The sequence below is a fragment of the Antechinus flavipes genome, chromosome 2 (genome assembly GCF_016432865.1).
Source record: "Antechinus flavipes isolate AdamAnt ecotype Samford, QLD, Australia chromosome 2, AdamAnt_v2, whole genome shotgun sequence".
Lineage (NCBI taxonomy): Eukaryota > Metazoa > Chordata > Mammalia > Dasyuromorphia > Dasyuridae > Antechinus > Antechinus flavipes.
The window spans coordinates 299,354,181-299,377,237 of NC_067399.1; the positions used below are offsets into that span (position 1 = coordinate 299,354,181).

At 36.1% G+C, this 23,057-nt stretch overlaps 1 protein-coding gene across 8 annotated transcripts in view; it reads left to right on the plus strand.

The window, feature by feature from the left end:
• FOXN3 (forkhead box N3) overlaps positions 1-23,057 on the plus strand; it is a 496,195-nt gene that overhangs the window by 440,290 nt on the left and 32,848 nt on the right. The window lies entirely within an intron of this gene.

Here is a 23,057-nt window from a genome sequence, read left to right on the forward strand (position 1 = left end):
TATTACTTTGGCCTTTTGCCAGAGGAGGAAAGAAAAAAAATCCAGATTTCCCCCCGCCTTGGGTGGTAAGAAATAACAACAAAGACAAATTTGGGAAGAGGACAGTTGATTTTCCTAGTTTTTAAAAGGCAGGTTTGCAACCTGCCTTTCTATTTCTATTCTATTAAATTTCTATTCTATTTCTATTAAATCATGTTTACATGTTGTATAGTACATACTACATATATATCCATATATGTGTATTGTATAAATTTTTTGTATGTTATATAAACATGTTAAAATATATATTACAGGGAGGAAAGGGAGAGAGAAGGAAGGAGAGAAGGGGGGGAGGGAGGGAGAAGAGGGGGGTGGGGTATTTGTGTGACAGCCCCAAATGGAATCTTCAAATTGTGCCTATGCAAACTGGAATTGCTGGTTTGGCTTTTCAAAGAATGCAGCCCCTGCCAGGTGCTGACTGCAGCTTAATTGCAATATAAACACACCAGTCCTGATTCTTATCTGTTACATAGACACCTTGCAAAATTATTTTCCATATAATATTAACTCCATTCTTGCTACATTAAACGCTCTCCCTTTTCCTTTTTTGTTAATTGTTCAACAGAGATATTTGTAGGTGGGTTGATTTTTGGTTTGATTTGGCTTTTTAAAATTTGTTTCCTTTGAAAAATGTTGGCTTTGTCTTACCTTGCCAGACAACACTTGGAGGAGTCAGCAGCAGGGACCAATCTTAGGATCTGAATCAGATAATGGAGATAAACTCTGGGAAAACTGATTATAGTCTATGTTTTTCTTTTTTTTTTTTAGGTAAATACTTTGCTTAAGCAGAAGGAGTTAATATTACTTTGTCCCTGCTGAGTTGAAAACTATCTCTCCAACTGCAGAAAACATGGCTTAGTTCACATCAAAGTTAAACCGTTTCTAGGGGCAGAATTAAATTAAAGTCAAGTGAAACAAGTTAGATCCAAATGGAAGTGACTGATCTATAAAGAGTACTTTGCATCACTATATCTTTTCACAATTATAATTGAGAGAAGAATATCACTAACTTCACTAACTAACCAAAGCTGCCATGGCCATCTCTTTTGACCTAAAGCAAACAAAATAGGCAGGTTCCCAATTTGGAGGCTGCTTAATGAAACTATGGCTCTTGTTTGTAGTTGAGTTGTCTTGGTAGCAAGGCAAATAGATGTAGAGAGATTAGCCTGACAAAAAGCCTGTGCCCACTTGCTTTTGTCTAGCCTTGGAAATACAGTTAATTTAGTTCAGCTGATATTTCCCATGTGCCCACTGTGTGTCAGTGAGGATAAAAGTTTTTTGGTTTGGGATTTCTACCCCCCCCCCCAATTCCCTTTCTAAGAGAATCTTGTCCCTGCTCATAGTCTTGGAGGGGCTCTGCCATGTACACAGATACCTATATTAAAAAATAAAACCAATGATGTGCAAAGAAAAAGTCGAAAGAGAATCAAGAAATATGAAGAAGGAATCACTTTCTATTTTGAGATCATAAGTCTATATAATAAGTTGCAACTCATCAGATAACACCTGAATTTCAAGAATTTGCCCAAAGATGTCACTCCCAAGATCCATGGGATTTGGCAATATAGGAAATGTTAAAGACTTATGTAAGCTTCTTAAAAGTGGAGATAATTTCATTTTTTATATATATTTCATTCAGTCAATCGGTAAACATTTATTAACTCCCTACTATGTGTCTGGCATTGTGCTAAGTACTAGGGATATAAAAAGAATCAATAAAGTCCTTGTCCTCAAGAAGCTTCTGATCTAAAGAGGGAGATAACATTCAAACAAATATATACAAAGCAAATTAGGTAATAAATAATTAAAGGAGGGAAAACAACTGTCACTTAACTTTTTGTCTGCAATGTTATAGCCTCTTCTTTAACACTTATTGGCTGATCTTATTTATACCTGATGGAGATCTACTGAGGAATAGATTTATGAAACAATTGAGACAAAAAGACAATAAGATAAGGGTGAGGGCAGGTTGAAATCTGTATTGATATGAGCTATGCCCATTCTAATCCTGTCAGATCCCTGCAATGAGTCATTAACAAAAAAAAATTTTTTTCCTCAGGATTTAGAATAATGAATGTCTTAAGCTATCATGGATGTAAGTTAAGCGAATTGGAGATATAAATGGAAATAATTCTAAAAGGCATTAAAAGGCTTAGGTTTTAATCCTGGCTCTATTATTTACTAGCTCCTTGACCTTCATGAAATCACTTAATCTCCAAAGGCTACTATGTCCACATCTGTAAAGGTGCAGGCTCGGTGATCTATGAGATCCTTTCCAATTTTAACCTTTTGGGATTCTCTGATTCCTTCAAGTCTGAGTCTCAGTCCCCCTCAGATGTCTTGTGGGCTATAGTTGAAGGAATTATAGAATCAATAGAGATCTGAGTTTGAATCCAACCTCTGATAATCATTGTATGTCCATGGACAAGCTATTTAATCTCTTCAGGCTCGAAGGCTTTAAGATTAGATAAGTAATACCTCATGGATAAATAAAATAAGGAAAATAGTTTGCTGTGAGGATCAAATGGAATGATATTTGAAAATCACTTTGTATGCGATATCATTGTTAGCTTTTTTTTTTTTTTTTTTTTTTACAAATGAGGAAACTGAGGCTGAGAGATGTCAAGTTACTTGTCCATGGTCACAGTGTCAAAGCCAATCTAAAATAATAGGATATAATCCAGCATATGCAAGTAAGCCTAACTAATTTTCTGTGGAAGTTAGAAAAGACCCTCCATGATCCCATTTGGAGCTTTCTTCACAAAGATATTGAAGGAGTTTGTCATTCCCTTCTCCAGCTCTTTTTTTTTTTTTAATTAACTTTTTTTTTCTCCAACTCATTTTACAGATGTGGAAACTGAGTTAAACAAGATAAAGTGGCTTGCCCAGAGTCACATACAAGTCTGGAGCCAGATTTGAATGCAAGTAGAGTCCTTCTGACTTTAAAGCACCTCCTGTGCTCTAAAGACTGCTTAGACTCTGCTTCTCTCTCTCCTCCTGCCTTTTCCTCCTCCCAAAAGATGGTATGAACAAATTAGGCAGGCCAGTGCCAGTTAAGCACTAGCTGTTTCAGTAATGCTTACTTGAATCTAACTCAGTACTTTTTCCCTGCTCCTAGACAAGCTAGCTGACTCATTTTTTTTTTTCTTTTATACTTCCCTGGTGTTTTCATGTAATGTTCTTTATTATGGTCATCTATAAAAATTAGATCATCTCATGTAACCTCTTAGGGAAAAAGGTTTTAATATTGTAAATAAAAAGTGATGGTTTATGTTCTCCATAATTGTCAAGAACTTAAAAATTGATGAAATCACAAATCCATGTGAGTATTATCATCATTTATACTTAGTCCAGACCTGTGGTTACCCTGGTGCAGTGAACTCCTGATGAGCAAACGATTTCTCCCTGTACTGAACTTTTTTTTTCCTATAGCTTTATTGTCTTGGAGTCACCTGGGAAACTGAGACAATAAGGAACTAGCCCAGAGTCTCAAGACTAATTTGTGTGTGAGGTGGGACCAAACCCAGCCCCTTCTGATTCTTTCTCCTCGATCCCATGCAGTCTTACTTATTTTTATCATTTTGATTGTTTTTCTTCCGTACTTCAGAAAGTATAAGTTAATCATTATTCCTCTTGAGGATAATACAGAGTAGAAAACAGCCTTTTGAATCTTAGGTAATCTTAACTCTTTCTTGAAATGCAGTTGCCAAATCTCTACTTTAGGCTTTAAATCTACTTCTCTGTATCTTTCCCAAACACAAAAGAAAGCAAAGCCTCCTTGTATACAGTAATGTGAATAGTTCATGTTTTGTTATAGAAAAATGACAGTGGGGGCAGGTAGATGGCACAATGATTAGAAGTTAGGAGGACTTGAGTTCAAATCTGGCTTCATACACTTAACACTTACTAGTTATGTGACCCTGGGCAAATCACTTAACTCCGATTGTATCTCAGAAGAAAAAAACCCACACAAACAAAAAAAGAAAAATGATAGAGAATGAATAACATCCAATCATTTAATACCATATTATAGATTGCCTTGAATTTTATTTTTTAAAGAACTGATTAATTTGTACAGGGTAGATACTAAGAAATCAATTTTGTTTCTCTCAGTTTTCCCTTAAGATTTTGAAAATCTAAGTTACTTTCCTGTTGTTTGAGGTATGGGAATAGGGGAAGAGATCCCCTTGCTTGGAGATGCAGGTCCAAATGCGAAAGAATTCGTGAACCCCGAAATCTGTTGCAAAAAGGAAGTTTTATTGTTCACTAAGAAGGAGCCCTCTTAGCGGGCAAATTCCGAATGAGGAATTTTGCAAAGAGTGTGTTAACAGACTCCTGTTTTATGGGTAAGTCTTGGCCTGGAGATCGGGGGCAGTTTGAGCTGATTATCAGACCAAGATCTCCAACTGAATGAAATCATTTTGAAGGCTTTTTTTCCAGAGTCTGGAAGTTCCTGAAGGGGATCTGGGCCACCCCCAAAACATCAATGGAGGGTGATTTGACCAAGATCTCCAATTGAATGACACCATTTAACTTGGGAAGAGCTTGTCTGGGAAAGTATGCTTTTTCCCAGACTTTTCAGAGTCTGAGACCCCAGATTTAGTTTCATGGTTCACCCCTGTCACTATGACATTTTGTAGATTTTAATTTAGAGGCATCTGGTATAGTGGTTCAACCTTTGAGTCAGTAGTTGTATTCAAACCTAGTCCCTAGCACTTATTAGCTGTATGACTACAGATAAGTAAATAGGGGGTACAGTGGATAGAATGCCACATCTGGAGTCAAGAAAATGAGTTCAAATTCAGACAAGTTCAAATTTTCATCTTAGTCTTGTCACCTAAAATAGTACCTTAGCACATTTATTGTTTGTGTTGATTTTCTTAATGTTAAGAATTCCAGGTGAGGGGTCTCCCTCTATCTACTAACTAGCCGTGTTATCCTGGGCAAGTCACTTAACCCTATTTGCCTCACTTTCCACATAAATGAAATGGTAAGCCCCTCCAGTTGTTTTCATAAGAAAATCTCAGATGAGGTCAGAAAGAGACAGGTGTGACTGAAACAATTGAACAAAACAATGATATCTATAAGTATTAATGCCACAGGGCTATTGTTTAGGATCACATGAAATAATGCCTATTGTTTTAAGTCCTTACATTTGCATTCATATCCTATGGTATTTTAAAAATCAGCATTGTGTTCATCTCAAATAATTATTTTTAGTCTAATGGTTTTTATTTTTTTTATTCAAATGTACTATTTTATTCAAATTTTTAAAGTTGTACTTTTGATCCAGAGGTAACAAAGTATAGCTCTGTACTTGAATTCTATTCCTGATTTATAACTTAGGAGATAACAAGTCACTTAAAAGTTGTAGTGTCAACATTTTCTTATTTGTAAAGTCAAAGAGGTTGAACTGGATAGCCTCTAAAATCCCTTCCAACTCTAAATCTATGATTCCCATGAACTAATTTTTTGCAACTACTCTTTTCTCAGATATCCTTTAGATCAAATCTGCCCATCTCTCAGATTCCTACCCTACTTTGATGTGAAAATCGTTCCTTCCCTAACAAGAACATACAAACACACTGGGCTATCAAACTTATCACTCCTTACATCATAAAACTCTTGAAGATCTTTGCTTCCTGATTACACCCTAAGTCTCTTGATAATTAAGATTGTCTTGGGTTTTTTTTTTTCATCTTGGTAGTCATCACCTAAAATAATACCTTAGCACATATATGATTTGTGTTGGCCTGTGGTTTTCTTAATGTAGGAAAACTCCAGGTGAGGGATCTCCCTCTATACATGCATTTCAGGAAGTGCTGTACAACTTATAGTCCTGTCTAAAGGTAGATGACTTGCTCAGGATCAGACATAGCAGGTCTGTGTCAGAGATGGAACTAAATCCAAGTTATCTGTACTCTGGCAAGTTGTCTATCTATGGTGCCATTCTGATATCTCATTGCCTTTCTTGAATTGAGTACTCAAGTACTCTTAGTATCCTAGCTTGCCACCTATCTCCCTTCCCCAAAGTGGCTGCTTTAACATTTGCTGATGAGCTTTTGAGAGCCAGGAAGAGAACGTGTGTAAGCAGGTGCAAAACAGCCATTGTTTTTGTGCCAGGAAGTACCGAAGAGACTCCTAGACTCTTAGCAAAGCAAAGAACAGATGGGTCACAAGAAAAAATGTCTTCACTCTAGTACTACAATAGAAAATATGATGGAAGGAAATGAGGCTAAGATATTCACTACCTTCTGCTTATGTAAGCTGTGGCGCATGTCTAGGTCCACAGCTGTTGGACTGCAGAATCAGGTAGAATGTCTTGAAGTTGTATTTCATTTAGAATTGTGAATATAGTATATTTTAATTTACTTATTTTAAAAGAGGAAATGAGAGCAGAGGAGAAGGGAACCCCAAATCCTCATAAATAATCAAGCAGAATGAGAGTTTAGGAATATACAGAATGTGCAGTTCTTATTTAATTAGTATTCTCTTATTAATTGAAGGTTTAAAAAGTTTTAAAAGATGAATATCCTGGAGCAAAAGAAAAAAGCCCATGTTGATTGGTTCTGAGGAGGAACTGGTGACCCAGGAAACAGATCTAGGATGAGATGTCTTTCTGGGCTGAATCCTTCCCAGACTACTTGTTTAATCAACTAAGGCCAACTAGCCACAATTTAACTATAGCCAAGAAATTCTCTTTCAATTTCCTCAGTGGCCATTTTGACAGTACTGAGTCTGAGTTACGATAATGCAAAACCTTGATCAACATATATTTTATAGTATGAAGAGTTTCTGGTGCAAGATTCTCAGTTCTGCATATCATCAGGGTAAGAAGCAGCTCTTAGAGTAAGAATACAGCTGTTGGCACTTTTTTTTTTTTTTTTAAGAACTTTAACTTCCTTTTCAGTCAATTATTTACCTCTAAAACTCCTCTTTTGTTTGAGTGGTTGTCCGGGAAGCTGTTCTGCAGCCAGTCTGGTCACATTAATCTGGCACTGCCCTTGGTAGGTAGAGATTCCAAAATGGCTGGAGCCCTGCCCGCCCCAGAGTTAGCTCTGAATTGCAATTGCTTTGTGCTGCCACACACATTGGTAGATCTGATCAGAAATTTTTCCTCATTGCCTTTAGTTTTGGGGCATGAGTAATGTGAAATAACCATTTTTTGTAGCATGGGCATAGTGATAAAATGAGTTACATGGATAGCTTAATCTCCATAATGACTTTGCATTTGGGCTAACATATCGCAGGCTAGGCCACTGGGGATCTGAGGAGATAGAGTCTGATAGAATGGCATGAACTAGCTTAGTACAGTGCTGAGTGTTTGGGATAAGAGGTATTAAAAAGAAAAGAATTGGATAAATTAACATTTTCTGTGCAAATGGGAATGCTACTAACATTAAATTTACTTTGAAGACATTGGTAAGTCTGCTGCTCAGCCATCTCCCCCCAGTGATAAAATAGGGAAACCAGGTAACTAGAGAACATCAAGCAAAGGAAAATGATTGTGTGGACAAAAGTATAGTTTCTTTGGGGAATAAACTAAAGCAACACTGAGTGAGCTTGATTTTCTGTACAGCAGATGCCAGGATTATATGATGTGGAAGGAATTTTTTATGTTTCAATTTTTTCAAGCCAATGAAATTAAAAAAAAAAAAGTGCTGACCTAACAATGCCCTTGTTTTTAACCCCTCTCAGTCCCATGTCAGAAGACTGGGTACTTCACGCAGACACAACTCATTTGTCTAGCTATGCTTTGGTGAACACATAATTAAATGAAGTGTGCAGTTCAGAATCCAAATTTAATTGAAATAGAAAATGATGGTGTTTAATTTGTGGCTTGTTTGTGTAAATTAATGCACCACACAGGAGTGATGAGCCAGTGCGTGCAAGGCAGACTCAGGATTCACTGTGCCATAAGACAAAGCTCTGGGAATCCGGCTTTTTATTTTAATCATAGACCTGACTGCCAGCAGTAGCCTAGGTGACCTGTTGAACACATCGACCACAGTGCTGCTGGACCTATGAAGTTTTCAACAACCTTTCTCAAAATAGTTGGATTGCAGTGATATTGCCAGATTTCCTAAGTGTGTATTCACATGCAGTGCCAAAATACAAAATATAAACTAACAAATTATCCCTAGGATGGCAAATCTAATACTGTAATAGAATGAAATTTTATCAATTCATTTACATTGGTATATCATGCACTAGCTACATTGAGATGCAAATGAACTGGTCCCCATTGAATACCTTTGTTGTGATCTATTGAGGCGGGTTTCTTTGACTTGTATGACTGAACCAAAAGGAAAATAGTATAAAATAGCTTACTTTCTTAATAGTAAAGGGCCTATAAGAACAATGGAGCAGTGGTTCTTTTATTGAAATTGTAGTAATAATAAAGTTTTTGTTTCTGAAGAAGGAGGCTTTTCTATTTGCGGAGATCACATTCTATGAGTGTTCTCTTCCAGAAAACTTAAAGCATATTGATAAAACTGTATTTCCCAGGGCTATTTAATCTAAGCCCTTGCTTTGTAGCTGAAATCAACATGCAGCTCTGCGAATGTTTTGAATTCATATCGGCCGTTGTCCATTTGAAAGTATTTTTGTCGGTCTTTGGTGTTTTCAATCCTCTTTACAAATAGGAGGAGATTGACTGGTGCTGAAATTTCTCTGTCTTGTTCTTTTGCGCTCTGGTTTTTCAAGTGTTGGGTGAAGATTTAAGATACTTTGCTTGACAAGAAGTTGGCTTTTTGTTAGGATTATTTAATGACTGTGTAGAGAAAGATAATAGGAGCAGATGCTGCTGTAGAAGAAAATGAGAGAAATAGAAGAGCAGTAAGGAATTAGAAATAAGTACTCAAATGGAAGGGATCAATCACTAAATAGTCATAGCCATAGCTTGTCATTTCTCACATCCATTCTCCAAAATAGCATCGTTACTTGTTGTAATTTCTTTTCTTTGACTTTTCTTATCTAGTTTTACATAATACCTAACACATAGTAATTTACAGTGTGCTTAAGTGATGATCTTTTTCCTTTAAAATGCTTTATAGTACATTATAGAGTAGAACTAATTGTTTTTGTTTTTCATAACCTCAATATGGAGGTCATTTTATTTTATAGTAGCTGTTATAATAATGATAAAGTTAGATTATTGAACTTGAAGTTAGGAAAATCTAAGTTTAAATCTTGTCCCTGGCACTTAACAGTGGTGTGATTCCCAGGTAAGGATCTTTATCTCCTTTGAGCTTGACTTTTTTTTTTTCTTTTCTCAAAATAGAGATGATAATGATAATAGTGTCTGTCAATTTACAAGGTCATGGTGGGAGTCAAATGGCATCATGTATGTGAAGCATTTCACAAACTGTGAAAAAATATATAAATGTCACTTGGTATTATTTTTACTTGGTATAGAGAAACAATATACGTTGCAATTAAAATTCTGTAAATATATTGTTTCTTGTGTAGAACAAGGTACTCTAGGTTTTGACTTTGTTTCCTTAGAATCTAACTCAACAATGCCTTATGTGTAGCAGCCTCTTAATGAATGTTTGTCAAATTTAGTTGAATATGTATGTTGTTAAAATATAAATGGCTACCTTTTAAAAACTGTTAACCTTTCAACTGTCTATGTCTTGTCCCTAAACTCTCAAGTGAATGTACATATGGAAATTCCATATGGTAATTTGAGGGGAGTTTTGTAGAAGCCACAGACACCATGTGAGGGCCAGCAGACAACACAGAAAATGATTAGGAACTCAGAAATGTGTAGTATTGTATAATATTAACATATTTTATCTTCTAATAAATAATAACTGAGACTTCTGGTGTAAAGATAGGGTCGAAAATTTTCATTTGGTTTTTCCACATCATCGAGGCACCACCCCACAACCCCCAAGATGTAGAAGGAATAACAGTATTTACTTGATACTTTTAATTATTTATTATTTTGTCTGTAGGAAAATTCACATAGTACAGGATTTTTCAGAGTGTTCCCTGTCCCATTCTCTACATTTCAATCCTGATGGAAAAAAAAAAAAAATAGCCAAAAATGATTCACATAAGCTAATGATGTGATGGGCAGAATATTGGAGCAGTAAGAAAATTTCACATTTTTAAAGAATTAAAACAATCTATGTTATACCTTTTTATTTTGCCATGAAGTGAACAAATTATAAATTATAGTTATTTGTAGTTGTAGATTTCTCTTTTATAATTTCCCCCCATGCTCCAAAGTATTGACACTTTAAAGTTACTCCCCCAGAAGAATTAAGTGGCCACTCAAGATAAAAATGGTCATACAGAGGCCTAGAATAGTTTGCAGAACACTCAAAAGGGAAGATATCTAGAAGTCTGAGCCCCAAAGTGAAATTGTATGTCTTGCATCATCACTACTATTAAACTGAGGTATAGGACCTGAATTGTCTCTTTTATTCTGTTTCACAGCATGGAGGCAACATTGCCACAGGAGGTCAATTTGGATACTATGGTTGCATTTTTTAAAAAGAGGACCATAATTATAACTTCTAATTATGTACAGTAATGCCTGCTGAGATAAAGATAATGACACCTCCTGCTTGGGAGTATAAGTTAATTGCCTTCAAGGGTCAGAAACATCTTCCATCCCACCTCCAGCCATGCATAACCCCATCAGATTGACTAAACTGGGCTTGCAGTGACTCATCATGCTGGGAAGCACCAGGTATTGACCACTGCTTAACTCTTATTACAGCTGAAAGGTCAGGTGTTCATGGGGAAAAGCTTTAGTGACTTGCTAAACCCCTACTGTCTTTCCTGTTGGCCTTCTTAAAAACAAAAGAAGCAACTGAGCTTTTTTGGTGATAAACTAGGCTCCAGAAGGAAATTTGTCTGCTAATCCTGGACAATTTCTTTTTTGGGAATAAAAAGAAGATACTGGTGTCCAGAGCCACCAAACTACTTTATTTTAACCAGGGACTTAGTTAAGAAAATGAAGGCTAGGGATTGGAGAAATGAAGCCCACACTGGTCTTCCAAATGCCTCTGGTCCTGAGTAACCTCTTGTGGTTGAATAGTCTTTGAAATGGCCAAGAGAATCTTAAGCAACTAGAGTCCAATTAGAACAAAATAGTCCTTTGATACAATCCCTTTTCTTGCCTGTATAGAAGTTCATTGACTCCAGGCCTTAATAACATGCTCATTGTTAATCACATTTATAGTTTAGCACCTCCAAATATCAGTTCAAGTACAAGGAGATCCTTGCCTTTTTGTCTCCCTTTTCTTTATGATGAGTCCACCCTCATACCCCCAGTATCTGATTTCATTTCTGTTAGGTCATAGATTAGGCTCCAAGGATAGTTTTCTCATAAGCAAGGCTGCTCCCAATTAAGCCCTCCCCATTTAGTTGGAGAAATGAGACTGAAACCCAGGTAACATTTTGAAAATGATGTGCAGCATTGCATGGCACAAGTAGAAAGTGGATTCTTTCAGATTCTAAAGGAAGAGGTAAGGAAATGTTTATTAAACTATTTACTTTCAGACACTGTGATATGTCTTGGGGGAGATGAAATCTACATAAGACACAGTCCCTGTTCTCATGGAATTTAACAGTCTCCTTGCTTAACCATGCGTCATCTTCCACATTCCAGCAATAGAATCTCTAGCATCTGGATCACTGAAGACTGGGATAGCTAAACCTGGAGACTTGGAAATATTCACAGTTCTGCAGTCTATTCTTTCTCAATGTTCTTTATTCCCTCCCTGGCTCCAGACCAGAAATGATCTCCTTTTTGGATTAGACACACAGATAAACTGTAATACGTAATAATATATGTGCATCCAGCAGATGTAGAACTTCAGTGCTGAGTAAGGTACCCAGGGAAGTTAATGGGAATTGTAGGAAAAGTAAAAGGTGACATATTTCCAGCCTTCTTTGCTGGATGAATAGGAATTCAGAGGTCAAAAGAGGGCTAGAGGTCAGGATAGGGATTAGTAGCAATTCTCAGAATTGTTTGCCTCAGTGCTGCAGAGTAACATACCATCCCTGAGGCTGGCAGCACCTAGAGATGATTTTCTTGGCCGTGATGGCACCTGATGATCGCTGAAGGTGCCATTCTAGAACTGTTCTTGGCTCCAAGAAAGTGATGAGATCACTCTGGGTTACTCTTTTGCAAGAGAAGATAGACAAGTTTGTTTGAGTTTCAATATGTTTTGCAAAGTAATTTCTAGAAAACATAATTCTGAAAAATGTGGCAATCAGGGTTAATATATTTTATTTTGTTGTTGATTCTGCCAGTCTTGAGAGCAAAGAGCAAAACAAATAAGACATTTTGGTTCGTGAAAGTAATTTTTATATGCTTAAAAAAAATCCTACCTGTGATTTCATCCCACTAGGGAGTTCCTGGTAAAGAACTTGCTCTACCCTTATTGATTTATATATTCTCTGGAAATTGTCATTTGATCGGTGTCATAGAGCCATCATTGGTCAGTGGCAGGCCTGGAATTTAGATCTCTATCCATTACCATATGCAGTCTTTCTCTTAATTATAGTATGATGAATACCTGTCTTCAGCAGTTGTACCAGGAGTATTTTAAGGAATAAAGTGTCATTTCTTTTAAGAATTCTTTCTTAGGCCTGGAGAGACTTACAAGAACTGATGCTGAGTGAAATGAGCAAGGCCAGGAGATCATTATATACTTCAACAACAATACTATATGATGATCAGTTCTGATGGATGATGCCATCTTCAACAGTGAGATGAACCAAATCAGTTCCAATGGAGCAGTAATGAACTGAACCAGCCATGCCCAGCGAAAGAACTCTGGGAGATGACTAAGAACCATTACATTGAATTCCCAATCCCTATATTTTTGCCTGCGCCTGCACTTTGGATTTCCTTCACAGGCTAATTGTACAATATTTCAGAGTCCGATTCTATTTGTACAGCAAAATAACAGTTTGGTCATGTATACTTATTGTGTATCTAATTTATACTTTATTATATTTAACATGTACTGGTCATCCTGCCATCTACGAGAGAAGTTAGGGGGAAGGAGGGGAAAAATTGAAACGAAAGGTTTGGCATTTGTCAATGCTATAAAATTACATATAACTTGTAAATAAAAAATTATTAAAAAAAAAAAAAGAATTCTTTCTTGATTACCCCAGTTATAGCAACTATGGAGGAATAGGACATCATTAGATGAAGGGCATAGGATGGGAGTATAGTGGAATCTAGAGCTTGAGGAGATTTGTGGAGGGTATAGTTGGTAATCCAAGTTGAATATGGATTGCTCTACTATCCTAAGGAAAGTTCATGTGAAATTAAATATGATGAATTTTTTGATAGACCTATTTTTGTGTTTTTGTAATAGTGCTTGGGAAGGGGAAGGATAAAGACCTTTCCTAGAACTGATGTTTAACCTGGGTATACACAGCAGAGAGCTGCAATTGAGATGATGAAATAAGAGAAAATCGAGGGATCAAGGAATCAGGGATAGGAAATGTTTGGTTGGAATAAAGCGTAGTTTTTAGGCAAGGTATGAGATACAGAGAAATACTGAGACAGGAAGTTGTGATCAAAAGGGCATGGTTTGAGTAATATTACAGCACTTTAAAGAGTTGAGTGGCCAGAAGCTCCATTCCTCATCTGTAAAAATAACTCTTGTTGACTGACTCACAAGGCTGTTAAGAAGAAAGGACCTTGTAAATGTATAAGTGCTACATAACTCTTTGTTGGTATTATTGTATAATTAATAGTATTATTAATAACCAAGGAAAGAAAGAATATTGTTTTTAATGGATTTTAATTTCTACTTTATTATTTCCCAGCTCTTCCCCAAGGTCCTTACCTCAGAAGTAAAAAAGAATTCCCTTGCTATCCCTGAAACAGGGTCATACCCTATTAAGCTCAGGCCATTACAAATTTCATTGATTAAAAAATAGACAAAGAGTTTTTAACTGTCCTGGTAAAATGAGAGCAATTTAAAGATGCTTAATTGTCAACCCTTATTCTACTGCTCTTCCCTTCTCTTCTGATACTATGTGTGATTCTTTTCTTCTACTTCAAAAATGAAATATGACTTACTTGTTAAGACTGAACACAGTTGCTCTTATAACAACCTGATTTTCTAACTTGAATGCTGTCTCCAGCTGCTGCCTCTACTGTGGTAACAGAGATGGGAACTTGGTCTTTCCCCACTTCAGTCCCCTTAATGTACATTAGAGCTTTTTGTGGATTAGTTAAATGTGAATGTCATCTGGAAATTACCTGGGTACTTTTTTTCATATTTTTCTAAAAACAAAAAACTTCCTCACAAAACACAAATTTCTGTTTATGATTTTATAAGCACCAGGTGAGTAGATGGAAGATATGTCAAATATTAGAACTAGAACAGATCTTAGGAATGGGATCAGCTGATCCAAATATTAACTTGTCATTTATTAAGGTAATTCTTTAAAAAGATGTTTTGATAACAACATTTCATTGTTACTGGTTTCTTTCATATTTTTACATATTTTTAATTTTATATAATTAAGTGTCATAATGAAAAGAATGCCAGACCTGGAGTTGATAAGACCCAAGAAGTTGAAATAAGACTTCTGGCACTTAACTAGCCATGTGATCCTGGGCAACTCACATAGCCTCTGTTTGCCTCAATTCCCTTATCTACATTGTTGATGTGCAGTCCCTTAAGTGGTGTCTGACTCTTCATGACCCCACTTAGGGTTTCTTGACAAAGATAGTAGAGAGCTTTGCTATTCCTCTCCTAGCTCATTTTACAGATGAGGAAACTGAGACAAACAAGGTCAAATGGCTTGCTCAGGATCACAGAACTAGAAAGTGTCTGAGGCCAGATTTCAGGGCTGGCACACTAAGCCACCTAGCTAATAAATGTCAAATTGAACTGACTTAGATTATTCACCAGATTTGTCTTACACTCACCTTTACCTGATTCTAAATACTAGAACATACTCAGTGGATAAAGATGCAAATCATTTTGAACAAGTCATGAAACACTGTTTTCTCAGAATTGCAGGGAGGAAGGCAATGGTTAAATATGTAATACTGGCCAAAGTAAACTGCACTGTTACTGAGGATGATAGGTAGTATCTTATATATCATCAAGGATGTTAATGGCTATCAAAACAAAAAATAGAAGGGCCAGTGATAGAGTAATTATGATTGGGCCCTAAGTGTTCATCTTATAGAAGATAGAGGTTAGAGTTGAAGCCAAAAGGTAAAACCAGAGGTATGTGGGAAGTTATAGATGGGTAGATTCTGGTTCAATTTAAAGCAGCCTTAACCTAACAGAGCCCCCCAGAAGTGAAGTGGACTTTCTCCAGAGGTACTAAGTTCTCCATTCTTAGAAATCTTCAAAGACTAGATGGCCACTTATCAGGATTCATAGAATCACAGATTCAGAGCCAGAAGGAGACCTTAAAAAGGATTCCTTTCTCAGGTATGGATTTGTCTAGATGGTCCCCGATGTTCCTTCCAACTCTCTGATTCTGTGAAATGCTTTATTGGAGCCTTGTTTTCATACCCTCCCCCCAACCTCCCCAACTGACAAAGTGCCAGAAGTGTTTTTGAATAAACATTATGCAGCAGTGTGATTCCACTAGCTAAAAAAGAAAATACCCGCCTTCCTTTTATCTTCTTCTTTTTTTCATATCAAAGATTTGGGAGAAAGGATTAGCCCAGAAAGAGTAAAAAAGGTTAAGTATTAAAACCTGGTCCCAGACAGAGTTCTGTTAGACAGTGATACTGTTGCTAGGACTGGCAGCCCTGGGCCTTGAAACTGCTTCAGAAGAATAGAAAGGAATCTCCTCCCAGCAGCATTCAACATTACTCCCTGTGGAGAGTGTTCAACAGTGGTCCCTAGAGCAATGTAAGGGCTTTAATTTGTGTGTGTGTGTGTATATGTATGTGTGCGCGTGCGCACATGTACACACCCATACAGATTGAGGTTAAAATCAGGATTTTCTAATATTCTAGGTGGAAATATGCTTTAATCTCTTTTGGTTCATTTTCAGAGAAAACTCTATCTGATCCTTTAGTCTCTAAGGGAAATGGGGATGTGCTTTCAAAGGATGCCCTAGAGAAAGGAAGAGTATTAGTGTTTGTTGGGGGTGGGGTGGGAGAGGAGGGCAATAGCCTGTTGCTGCCTTTCCTCCTTTCCCCCTTACCCCTTCCTTTTTGAGTTTTTTTTCCTAAGAGGCCCCAAGCGATATCTAACTCATTGAGTAGCACTAAATTCTTCCAGTCTTTTGTGGTTTTTAATCTTCTTAACCAGGAACAGGGTAAGGGAGGAGCATCCAAATTTGATTCTTTTGAGTTCTCAACAATGGTTTTTCTTTAGAGTGTGTAGTATGTTTGCCCTAAAGACAGGTTAAAAAACAAAACAAAAACCTTTGCTTTGATGTAGACCAGGGAGTATAAAGCTGGAGTTTGTGAACTTATTTGAAATTTTTTTTGATCATTGAATTTCAATATAATTGATTTTCTTTGTAATCCTATGTCATTTATTTTGTGCATTTAAAAACATTATTCTGAAAAGGGATTGATAGACTTCATCAAAAGGATCATGGTATAGGTATTTCTCTTTGTCAATTCAGTCAAAAAATATCCTTTCATTTGTAGGCGTGTGTGTGTGTGTGTGTGTGTGTGTGTGTGTGTGCACGTGCCTGTCTTTCAATCTCTTGCTAACATCTCAGAACTTTATAGTTAAAAATTGATGTTAAAATATTTGTATTTCAAAAATTATTACAACATTTTCCCAGCTTTTTGGCAGGTATGTAACTTTCTAAGAGACTTTTTTTTAAAAAAAGCCATTCCATCCATTTCTTTTTGCCTTTCCCCTATCCTCTAAATTTTGACATAGGAAAAGCTTTTTTGACAAGCAAGCTAATTTTGAGTGGGGACAGTTTCACCTTAACACGTAGCTTAAGTGCCTCCCACATAAGTACTTAATAAAAACTTGTTGATTGATTGACTAATAATTGTGGATGCTTTTTTTTTTTTAACTTAATGAACAGAATGACTTTTTTTTTTTTAGCACATGTGTATTATTTTTGCTTCAGTATGCTTACAAGGGAAAAGCTGAGTAAGTTTTTTGTTGTCTGTAAAGCTTCTCTGTTACATGAGCAATGGTATGATGGAAAGAAGGCTGAACTTTGAGGAAATGAAAGATAGAAGTCCAAATTTGCTCTCTAGCATTAGCATTGCCAATTCAGTTTGTCTTTCTGAGGCTGTGTCCTCATCTGTTAACTAGAGATAACAATATTTGCTAAACCCACCTTACAGAGTTATTGTGCATTGATCAGTCAGTGAGTCAACAAGTATTTATCAGAGGCTTCCCATATGCCAGGCACTGTACTAAGGACTGGGGAAGGGAGGTAAAAACGAAACAATCCTTGTTATCAAGAAGTTTAAAATACTGTGTGTGTGTGTGTGTGTGTGTGTATATATACATATACATATATACATATAAATATAGAATGTATATACAAAATGAATATAGGTTAGTTTTGAGAGGGGAGGGCATTATCACGAAAAGTTTCATATACAAGGTGGTGTTTGAGATGAGTTTTGAAGGAAATTGGGCATGAGGCAATAGAGAATGGTCAGCATATACAAGATGAGAAAGGTCATACAGTTCAACTGAAAAGCTACTGTAGGGTACTTTCTAACTCAAAAAAAAAAAAAAAAAAAAAAGCTTGTACTATGTCAAAATTGATAGAATGGGGGAAAACCAAAAAGATCATAGTAGGATATTCAACACACAAATGTTGGGAGTATGGAAGCAGAGTAGGAAACTGTCCCTAACAAATGATTGACTTAGGTCCTAGAACTCAGTATCCTTTATATGTATTACATTCTGATTTGTAGTTGTCTATTTCAATTTGACTGAAATTAGAAAAAACCTATTCATACAGCTATTTAACTGACCACCTCTCTGTATACTTATGTAAAGCAGAAAAATGGATGATATTTTGCAAATATTATTTGTAGTACTGTAATTATGCATATCATTACATATATATTATGTTGTGATACATCTAAAAATAGGGATAATAAGTTCACGTTTCTCTGTTTGTTACTATATGGTTACAAAGTGCTCGAAATGTATCCAAGTCATTGGGATCTTGTCTGCTCTGGAGGAAAGCAGTATTCCAACTATTCTTATATTGCATAAAAAGCTGTTAACTAGAGAAGTTAAAAAATGACTTGTCCACATCACATGACTAACCTTACATTCAAGTACCACCCTAGACTTTTCTCATATTGGCAAGATTTCAGTTTAATCAGTATTTGTTTCAGATACCACTTCTTCTACTTCATACTGATACCCACAATTGAGAGACTTAAAATTAGTCTTTTCCCCCAAATACTTTACTTAGCATTTTATCAATTTAAAGCCGTGTTCTTTTTTTAAAATTTCATTTTATTTTTAAAATTTTCTCTTCTCACCAAAGATGGCATAATCAAGCAAAACAAATTTTCACATGTCCAAAATTATGTCACACTCTGCGTTCTTGAATCTATCATTGTGCAACACTACCTGTCATCTGATCCAATCTCTGTTTTTTTGCAGATGAGGGGAAAAAAAGGCCTAGGAAATTAAAGGATAATAAGAATAACCACAATAATAATAGCTAGCATTTAGAGTTTGAAAATTCTTTTACATATGTTCTCATTTGATCTCCCCAACAACTCTGTAAAACAGGTGCTATTATTGTTAGAGGAGGTGGTTGGGCTTAAGTTCCTTGCCCAGGATCACACAGCTGGGAAATGTTATGTCTGAGGCCATATTTGAATTCAGTCCTCCTTATTCCAGGACTGGTACACAATCCACTTGCTAGCTAGCTACCCCATAATGCACGCACACACACATTTTAGAGATGAAAGGTCACTTTATTAAAGCACCTACTCTGTCTTGGATCTCTCTTTCTCCATGTCCCATATGATAGATTTTTTTATTTCACAAATCAGAACCCAGTTTGTGGTTTTCTTTAACTTCTTTAATCATATTATGGAGCAGCTAGATGATGCAGTGAATAGAGCACCAGTTCTGAAGTCAGGAGGACTTTCAAAAACATCCTTATTCACTTAAAATTTCCTAGCTGTGTAACCTCTGATAAGTCACTTAACTCCAATTACTCACAAAAATCAAAAACAAAACTTCTTTAACCACATCATTTATGACCAAATCAAAATACTTAGCTACTGACTTTAGCAAAGTCGTTTTCTTTCTAGTCTCCATGAATGTGAGAACATCTCCAATTTTTGCCTTGTAAAGGATAATCATGTCCTGTGGTAAATCCTATCTTCCATTTCCTATTTAATTCCCTCTGCTAATCATCTTCTCTCTCTCTCTCTGTCCCTCCCTTCCTCCACCAAACTTTTAATATTTTATTTCTTCTCTGATCAGTGTTCTAGCTTAAAGTCATTTTTATTTTTATTTTTATTTTCCCCAGCTATGTGCAATAAAAACAAAAAAAATTTTTTGGTTGTACATGTACATTCATTTTTTACATATTTCCATTTGGATCTTGTTAGGAGAGAAAAATCAGAACAAAAGGGAAAAATCACAAACAACAACAAAAAAAAAAAAGAAGAAAAAAAGGTGAAAATACTATTTGTTGATCTATATTTAGTCTCTCTTTCTCTTTTAATGAACTGTCAACTACTACTGAAAGGGTGAAAGTAGAACTCAAGGATAGTAATGTGTCATTTTAGTTCAACTTATCCCTTTATCTTTCATGTCAATTTAAGACTTCATATCTGGCTGTTTCAGTCTTGCTGTCTTGGACTGATGTCAAAAGTAATGCCATCTAAATTCAAACTCTACTCTGATAACCTGCCAGTTGTGTGACCATGGGCAAATTATTTAAACTTTTGAGCTTCCCTACTCTTCATCTTTTATATAAGGGTTATCACAGAGAGTGTTAAAGACTTTGCAAAACCTTAAATACTCAGTAAATGTGATTCAAGTTGTTAAGTATTAGTAAGTAACAATACAAAGCATTGTGTGACAGGTCAGATGAATAGTAGTATAGTTAAGTGTTCCTGAGTTCAGAGGAAGCAGAGAGCATTGTGAGTATACATCATGACAGGATTCATTCAGGAGGTGTTTCCTAACAGTGGATATTGGAAGGATGGGAGAGATTCAGAAGAGAATGATTCTTACTTAATTACTTATTCATATGCTGTATTCTGTGGTAGGGACAAGTAGATTCATTTAATCAAAGTTTAAGATTTGATCAGTGATAAAATTGGAATATAAAGGGGGACATTTTTTGTTTCTGTTCTTTGGGAACTAAGGCAGATAGGAATAATCATAAATATACAAAGGATAGTTTTAGCAAACTGCAGGTAGAGATGGAAAAAAGCAGATGTTTTGCTAGCTTAGAAGGGCGGAGAGATGAAAGGGATTTGACGAACCAATAGGATTTAAATAGGGTGGACAGAATATGAAAAGTGGCCAATGAGTTAAGTATGTTAGAAGGCCTAACTAAGTGATAGGCCTTAGGTTAGATTTAAGAACCGTGACCCATTGAAGTCTGTGGTATAATTATCTAGTGCTAGTGATGGTAATAGTAATATTAGTTAACAGTAGCAGTAGCAGCAGTAATAGTAGTAGTAGCATCAGTAGCAGCAGCTAGTATTTATATAGCACTTAAAGGTTTTCAAAATGCTTTACAGATATTTCATTTTATCCTGACAACTCTTCGAGATGTTCTTACTGTGTCACCATTTTATAGGATGTTACTAAAAAAAAAAAAAATACATAATTGTAAGACAACTTTTAACATATTAGATGTAGAAAAACATTTGGTTTATGAATTTAAACTTCTCTTTCTTGTCTTTTGTTAAGTCAAGGGTGGGCCTTATAATTATTGCACTAATTAGTTAGAAAAATACCACTGACCTCATCTGAGAAAAGGATCGTCATTTGCTGTTTCCATTTTCATTTACTACTCTGTGTGGATTGACTTAAATATAGTAAAATATACAATTCAGTTTTCCAAGTTCAGTTTTTCAAGGCATAAAGGCATCACCTCCAAAGCCAAACAGCAAAATCCTGCATCACTTCCACTATTGTTATCAAGTCCCCCGAATTTCCTCACCTTATAAAATTACAAACTGCTTGTTCATCTGGGTTTATGTTGCCCCATCTTTCAGTTTGCAGAGAGTAGAGAAATGGGACTCATGGAAATCATGTGAATGAGATAACAAAAAATTAATTATCTATACTCAGACTAAAAATGGAAGGGAATTCTGTTTTATTTGTTATGTGTCCTTTCAAGTGTGGATGTTGCATATTCTCCTTTCGTTAGTTTTTCTTCTTTTTTTCATATTAAAATATTTATTTTCCCAATGCTCTCCAATGTCCAAGTATGCATTTTTCTTCTGAACAAAAAGAGAAACATTTCAACTACATTTTTCAACTATATATTTCAACTCCATTTTTAAAAAATATCTTTAGCCACTTTATTGGATTCCGTTTCCTGAAAATCTTCTTGTAATGACTCCTAAAATTGAGCATTCTGGATAACTAACTTGAAACCACCTGGCTGGGCAATCACAAATTTGCATTTAACCTTTATCATTCTCCAATGATGACACAAGAACTTGAAGAAAAGAGAAGTTTTAGTATTGCTGCCATAAAAAGGAACAAATAAGGAAAAGTAATTTTAGGCTATTTGGTATGTGAGAAGAAGGAAAAAATCCTTGCTAATATGCCTATGGATCATTCCTCACACCTACCAAAATGCCAATATGAACTCGAGTTTACAAAATCCTACTTCTTCAGGAGTACTTTAGCAAATCTAGACAATAAGACTTTGTGAAATCTGCAAATCAACACTTGTTGATCTCTATGTTGAGCACCTGTGCAAGTAGCAACTATGTTAGTAATGGCAAGGATCCTGGGACCGATGTTTCAGATCAGTTTTTAATTAATCAATTAAGAATTATTTGTTGAGCTTCTACCAGGTTCTTAGCACCCTGAAATGGCTATTTCAGGAATTCAGTATTATAGGTTTCTGTACAAGTTGTTATAACCTGTTTCTTGAAGGATGTATTCATTAAAGTAAGCTCTCACTCTATTAGGGATTGTATGCATCTGGCCTCCCATAGGCAAAAAGTACTTTAAAGTATAGCTAGTTTACCTTGGAGGGAGGGAGGAGGTGTGAGGACTATATCCTATATAGCCCAAGTAATGCACATTATTAATAGCTTGTGGAGTTTTCTACTAGATCACATTATCCCCTTGGAAATTAAACGGCACATCTAAAGCATGAAAAATGTACTTTTTTTTAAACAGTAAAAAGTAATTTTCCAACATAATACTCCAAATAAAGTACCATGGAGCTATTCACAGTAAATTGAATTTTTTGGTATGTAATCTAGTACAAAAACTGACAAATAACACCCCCCCCTCCCACCACCCCCCAAATCATTAGTCATTCAGTTTGGAGGCACAGAGGCAGTAATCTGCAAGGGCAGGCATTTTGATGTCGGCTTCAATTGCACACTTCATTTATTTGGACAGGGTACAGGCAGCGGCTCCTGTCACGGGGCATCACTGCACTATTAGCAAGTTTCGCCCCAGGGCAGCTGGGACACTGTGCTGGGGCAGATGTTCTTTTCAGTGTATTCAGTGGCCATTCTTGAAGGTTGTTTACTGTTGCCATGGTGACCTTTATTTCCATAGCAGCGGCCTCTGCTGCTTCTCAGAGGAAAGTGAATTTAGTTATAAAAGGATAATATTTTTCTCTGTCTCTATAACCTGCCATCTGTCAACTGGCGGATCAGTATGGATTCAGAAACCTATTAAGAATAACGGCGGTGATGTGATGACTTTTTTTTTTCTCTTATTAAAGAGCAGCAATAGATTTTCAAACCAAGGATGGTGCCCTCCAGAAGGGAACTTTATATTTCCCAAAAATATTTGAGGCTCTGTCACCACTATGCACATATGGCCTCAGAAGTGACCATTTAAATTCTGCTGATGAATAGAAATGACTAA